The sequence below is a fragment of the Salmo salar genome, chromosome ssa16 (assembly GCF_905237065.1).
Source record: "Salmo salar chromosome ssa16, Ssal_v3.1, whole genome shotgun sequence".
Classification (NCBI taxonomy): Eukaryota; Metazoa; Chordata; class Actinopteri; order Salmoniformes; family Salmonidae; genus Salmo; species Salmo salar.
The window spans coordinates 88520771-88528087 of NC_059457.1; positions in this window are offsets into that span (position 1 = coordinate 88520771).

Genomic DNA, 7317 nt, shown 5'->3' on the forward strand with positions numbered 1-7317 from the left:
GCGTCTTCTTGGGTATGACGCTACAAGCTTGGCACACCTGTATTTGAGGAGTTTCTCCCATTCTTCTCTGCAGATTATCTCAAGGTCTGTCAGGTTGGATAGGGAGCGTCACTGCACAGCTATTTTCAGGTCTCTCCAGAGATGTTCGATTCAGAGACTTGTCCCAAAGCCACTCCTGCGTTGTCTTGACTGTGTGCTTAGGGTTGTTGTCCTGTTGGAAGGTGAATATTTGCCCCAGTCTGAGGTCCTGAGCGCTCTGGAGCAGGTTTTCATCAAGGATCTCTCTGTACTTTGTTCCGTTCATCTTTCCCTCCATCCTGACTAGTCTCCCGGTCCCTGCCGCTGAAAAACATCCCCACAACATCATTCTGCCACCACCATGCTTCACCATAGGGATGGTATTGGCCAGGTGATGAGCGGTGCCTGGTTTCCTCCAGACGTGATGCTTGGCATTCAGGGCAAAGAGTACAATCTTGGTTTGATCAGACCAGAGAATCTTGTCATGTGCCTTTCACTGAGGAGTGGCTTCTGCCTGGGCACTCTACAATAAAGACCTGATTAGTGGAGTGCTGCAGAGATGGTTGTCCTTCTGGAATGTTCTCCCATCTCCACAGAGGAACTCTGGAGCTCTGTCAGAGTGACCATCGGGTTCTTGGTCACCTCCCTGACCAAGGCCCTTCTCCCCCGATTGCTCAGTTTGGCCGGGTGGACAGCTCTCGTTAGAGTCTTGGTGTTGCCATACTTCTTCCATAAGAATGATGGAGGCCACTGTGTTCTTGGGGATCTTCAATGCTGCAGACATTTTTTTTGGTATCCTTCCCCAGATCTATGCTTGACACAATCCTGTCTCGGAGCTGTACGGATAATTCCTTCGGCCTCATGGCTTGGTTGTTGCTCTGACATGCTGTGGGACCTCATATAGACAGGTGTGTGCCTTTCCAAATCATGTCCTATCAACTTTTATTTCCCACAATTTTGAGTCTCATATGGTCTGAATACTTATATGAATAAGGTATTTTTTTATATATTTTGTTTTTATACATTTGCAAAAATTTCTAAAAACCTGTTTTCATTTTGTCATTGTGTGTAGATTGATGATATATATGTTATATATTTTTTTATCCATTATAGAAAAAGGCTGTAATACAACAACATGTGGAAAAAGTCAAGGGGTCTGAATACTTTCTGAATGCACTGTAATCTCAAATAATAAATGGTATCTTTATTACAATATAATTTCAGCGTCCTGTATTTTCCCTTGTTTCTTGGTGTGTCCTCAAAAAGGCACCCTATTCCCTATGAGTCCTGGTTTAAACAAGTGCACTATAAAGGCCTAAATGGTACCCTATTCCCTATGAGTCCTGGTCTAAAGTAGTGCACTATAAAGACCCAAATGGCACCCTATTCCCTATGAGTCCTGGTCTAAAGTAGTGCACTATAAAGGCCCAAATTGCACCCTATTCCCTAAGAGTCCTGGTCTAAAGTAGTGCACTATAAAGGCCCAAATAGCACCCTATTCCCTATGAGTCCTGGTCTAAAGTAGTGCACTATAAAGGCCCAAATAGCACCCTATTCCCTATGAGTCCTGGTCTAAAGTAGTGCACTATAAAGGGAAGAGTGTTCCATTTGGGACCAGGAGAAGAAAATTCCATCCCTCTCTGTCTGTGATCCTCTCCGGTTCAGCCCAGAGTCACTCACCTCTACAGAGACAAACCCTCAAGTATTTATGCTTTCAGAAAATGCCAGAGTTGGAGCAGAATCTCCTGGGGCAGAGAGACAGACCTACAAATCTGAGGGGTTTCAGAATCTCCTGGGGCAGAGAGACAGACCTCTAGATCTGAGGGGTTTCAGAATCTCCCGGGGCAGAGAGACAGACCTCTAGATCTGAGGGGTTTCAGAATCTCCTGGGGCAGAGAGACAGACCTCTAGATCTGAGGGGTGATAGAATCTCCTGGGGCAGAGAGACAGACCTCTAGATCTGAGGGGTTTCAGAATCTCCTGGGGCAGAGAGACAGACCTCTAGATCTGAGGGGTGATAGAATCTCCTGGGGCAGAGAGACAGACCTCTAGAGCTGAGAGGTTTCAGAATCTCCTGGGACAGAGAGACAGACCTCTAGATCTGAGGGGTTTCAGAATCTCCTGGGGCAGAGAGACAGACCTCTAGAGCTGAGAGGTTTTTCAGAATCTCCTGGGGCAGAGAGACAGACCTCTAGATCTGAGGGGTTTCAGAAGCTCATGGGACAGAGAGACAGACCTCTAGATCTGAGGGGTTTCAGAATCTCCTGGGGCAGAGAGACAGACCTCCAGATCTGAGGGGTTTCAGAATCTCCTGGGGCAGAGAGATAGACCTCTAGATCTGAGGGGTTTCAGAATCTCCTGGGGCAGAGAGACAGACCTCTAGATCTGAGGGGTTTCAGAATCTCCTGGGGCAGAGAGACAGACCTCTAGATCTGAGGGGTTTCAGAATCTCCTGGGGCAGAGAGACAGACTTCTAGATCTGAGGGGTTTCAGAAGCTCCTGGGGCAGAGAGACAGACCTCTAGATCTGAGGGGTGTTAGAATCTCCTGGGGCAGAGAGACAGACCTCTAGATCTGAGGGGTTTCAGAATCTCCTGGGGCAGAGAGACAGACTTCTAGATCTGAGGGGTTTCTGAAGCTCATGGGGCAGAGAGACAGACCTCTAGATCTGAGGGGTGGTAGAATCTCATGGGGCAGAGAGACAGACCTCTAGATCTGAGGGGTTTCAGAATCTCCTGGGGCAGAGAGACAGACCTCTAGATCTGAGGGGTTTCAGAATCTCCTGGGGCAGAGAGACAGACCTCTAGATCTGAGGGGTTTCAGAAGCTCATGGGGCAGAGAGACAGACCTCTAGATCTGAGGGGTGTTAGAATCTCCTAGGGCAGAGAGACAGACCTCTAGAGGGATGCGGTGAACATCACAGAGGTTTACTGATACTGATGCACTCAGCTAGAGAATAAAGAAAAGAGTGATGATTATTATTATTTTCAGTCTCCTTCATCTTCAGTAATTTTCAGCATTGCTCTCATCCTCTTTCTATGAATGCTGTTGGTTAATAATTCCGGGTAACACTTCATATGGATGGGCCATCTGTAGATGCTCATTTCAACTAACTGTCTACTAACCCTAACCTTAACCTTAACCCTTATCCTAACCCCAAACTTAATCCTAGGGTGTATCCATGATGTTTCTAGTATCATGTCTGTAGGGTTTATCTATCCATGATGTTTCTAGTATCATGTCTGTAGGGTTTATCCATGATGTTTCTAGTATCATGTCTGTAGGGTTCTATCTATCCATGATGTTTCTAGTATCATGTCTGTAGGGTTTATCCATGATGTTTCTAGTATCATGTCTGTAGGTTCTATCTATCCATGATGTTTCTAGTATCATGTCTGTAGGGTTTATCCATGATGTTTCTAGTATCATGTCTGTAGGGTTTATCCATGATGTTTCTAGTATCATGTCTGTAGGGTTTATCCATGATGTTTCTAGTATCATGTCTGTAGGTTCTATCTATCCATGATGTTTCTAGTATCATGTCTGTAGGGTCTATCTATCCATGATGTTTCTAGTATCATGTCTGTAGGTTCTATCTATCCATGATGTTTCTAGTATCATGTCTGTAGGGTCTATCTATCCATGATGTTTCTAGTATCATGTCTGTAGGTTCTATCTATCCATGATGTTTCTAGTATCATGTCTGTAGGTTCTATCTATCCATGATGTTTCTAGTATCATGTCTGTAGGGTTTATCCATGATGTTTCTAGTATCATGTCTGTAGGGTTTATCCATGATGTTTCTAGTATCATGTCTGTAGGGTTTATCCATGATGTTTCTAGTATCATGTCTGTAGGGTTTATCCATGATGTTTCTAGTATCATGTCTGTAGGGTTTATCCATGATGTTTCTAGTATCATGTCTGTAGGGTGCTGTACACATGATGTTTGTCTGAGATCATGTGCTGTTCTATTATCCATGATGTTTCTCCCTGAAGACAGCCTGCCTGGCACAAGCACACAAACACATACACACTCAAATATGCACATGCACACGTGGACAGTCACACACAAACACACACACACACACACACACACACACACACACACACACACACACACACACACACACACACACACACACACACACACACACACACACACACACACACACACACACACACACACACACACACACACACACCAGCCTGCATGGCTGACCTCTGCAACCTTGAACAGCCCATTTCCAGTCCTGCCCAGGTACTGACTGTCTCATGATCAATAACCAATCAGGGCTCTTCCCTCGGCGCTCCGCAGCCATCGAAGCTGTTTACAAAGACAACAATTACTCAACAAATTGCAATTTTAATTAGTGTCAGCCCCTGTGTAGCTGTCAGTCTCACCAAGCCATCAGAGAGTGGAGGACTGTGTCTCAAATGGCACCCATGTCCCCTACCCATGTTACCTACCAATGTTCCCCACATAGTGCACTACCTTTGACCAGAGCCCTACTGTATGGAGCCTTATGTGCCCTGATTAGAAGTAGTGCGCTATAAATAGAATGGAGGGGGGGTCATTTGGGATGCAGCCAGAGAGAGGCAGATCTTCATGAGCTCTGATTGATGAAGACGAGGGTGAATGTGTAAGTAAAGGTTTGGTTTAAACGCATTCCATATGGACGGAGCCTTATAGGCCCCTGATCAGAAGTTGTGCACTATAAAGGGAATAGGGGGACCACTTGGGATGCTACTGAGATGTGCCACTTATGAACGAGTTCTCAGTGTTGACTATGTGTTGAGTCACTTCCTTTTCATTGTTTAATCATCTGTTATCTCTGGTAGGTAGATGTTCAGGTGGAGGAGGGATGGAGTCATTGTTGTGGTAGGTAGATGTCCAGGTGGAGGAGGGATGGAGTCATTGTTGTGGTAGGTAGATGTTCAGGTGGAGGAAGGATGGAGTCATTGTTGTGGTAGGTAGATGTCCAGGTGGAGGGATGGAGTCATTGTTGTGGTAGGTAGATGTTCAGGTGGTGGAGGGATGGAGTCATTGTTGTGGTAGGTAGATGTCCAGGTGGAGGAGGGATGGAGTCATTGTTGTGGTAGGTAGATGTCCAGGTGGTGGAGGGATGGAGTCATTGCTGTGGTAGGTAGATGTTCAGGTGGTGGAGGGATGGAGTCATTGTTGTGGTAGGTAAATGTTCAGGTGGAGGGATGGAGTCATTGTTGTGGTAGGTAGATGTCCAGGTGGTGGAGGATGGAGGTAAATGTAGGTGGAGGGATGTAGTCATTGTTGTGGTAGGTAGATGTTCAGGTGGTGGAGGGATGGAGTCATTGTTGTGGTAGGTAGATGTTCAGGTGGAGGAGGGATGGAGTCAATGTTGTGGTAGGTAGATGGCCAGGTGGAGGAGGGATGGAGTCATTGTTGTGGTAGATGTCCAGGTGGAGGAGGGATGGAGTCATTGTTGTGGTAGGTAGATGTCCAGGTGGAGGAGGGATGGAGTCATTGTTGTGGTAGGTTGATTGAATGTGTTAATTGTAGTGTCGAGCAGTCACCTTCCATTAGTCACCCCCCCCAGTGGATACTCCACACACATGCGGGAACATGTGCATAGACACACACACAAACAAACAAACAAACAAACAAACACACACACACACACACACACACACACACACTGTATGCCTACATATCGACTTGAAATCATTGGCCACTCTAACGAATGGATCACTAGTCACTTTATTAATGATGTTTACATATCTTTCACTACTCATCCCAGATGTATATACTGTATTTTATACCATCTATTGCATCTCATCAATGCCGCTCGGTCATGGCCCATCCATATATTTATATGTACATATTCTTAGTCCATCCCTTTACTTAGATTTGTGTGTATAAGGTAGTTGTTGTGGAATTGTTCGATTACTTGTTAGATATTACTATACAGTCGGAACTAGAAGCACAAGCATTTCGCTACACTCGCAATAACATCTGCTAACCATGTGTATGTGACCAATAAAATTTGATTTCATTTGACTTGACACACAACGATTTACATAATGTTGTTTCAGTCCCTCCTTACTACACCATCCATTTACATAATGTGGTTTCAGTCCCTCTGCTACACCAACCATTTACATAATGTGGTTTCAGTCCCTCTTTACTACACCAACCATTTACATAATGTGGTTTCAGTCCCTCTTTACTACACCAACCATTTACATAATGTGGTTTCAGTCCCTCTTTACTAGACCAACCATTTACATAATGTGGTTTCAGTCCCTCTTTACTAGACCAACCATTTACATAATGTGGTTTCAGTCCCTCTGCTACACCAACCATTTACATAATGTGGTTTCAGTCCCTCTGCTACACCAACCATTTACATAATGTGGTTTCAGTCCCTCTGCTACACCAACCATTTACATAATGTGGTTTCAGTCTCTCTTTACTACACCAACCATTTACATAATGTGGTTTCAGTCTCTCTTTACTACACCAACCATTTACATAATGTGGTTTCAGTCCCTCTTTACTACACCAACCATTTACATAATGTGGTTTCAGTCCCTCTGCTACACCAACCATTTACATAATGTGGTTTCAGTCCCTCTGCTACACCAACCATTTACATAATGTGGTTTCAGTCCATCTTTACTACACCAACCATTTACATAATGTGGTTTCAGTCCCTCTGCTATACCATCAATTTACATAATGTGGTTTCAGTCCCTCTGCTACACCAAACATTTACATAATGTGGTTTCAGTCCATCTTTACTACACCAACCATTTACATAATGTGGTTTAAGTCCCTGTGCTATACCATCAATTTACATAATGTGGTTTCAGTCCCTCTGCTACACCAACCATTTACATAATGTGGTTTCAGTCCCTCTTTACTACACCAACCATTTACATAATGTGTTTTCAGTCCCTCTGCTACACCAGCCATTTACATAATGTGGTTTCAGTCCCTCTACTACACCATCTATTTACATAATGTGGTTTCAGTCCATCTTTACTAAACCATCAATTTACATAATGTGGTTTCAGTCCCTGTGCTAAACCAACCATTTACATAATGTGGTTTCAGTCCCTCTTTACTACACCATCCATTTACATAATATGGTTTCAGTCCCTCTGCTACACCAACCATTTACATAATGTGGTTTCAGTCCCTCTGCTACACCAACCATTTACATAATGTGGTTTCAGTCCCTCTTTACTACACCAACCACTTACATAATGTGGTTTCAGTCCCTCTGCTACACCAACCATTTACATAATGTGCTTTCAGT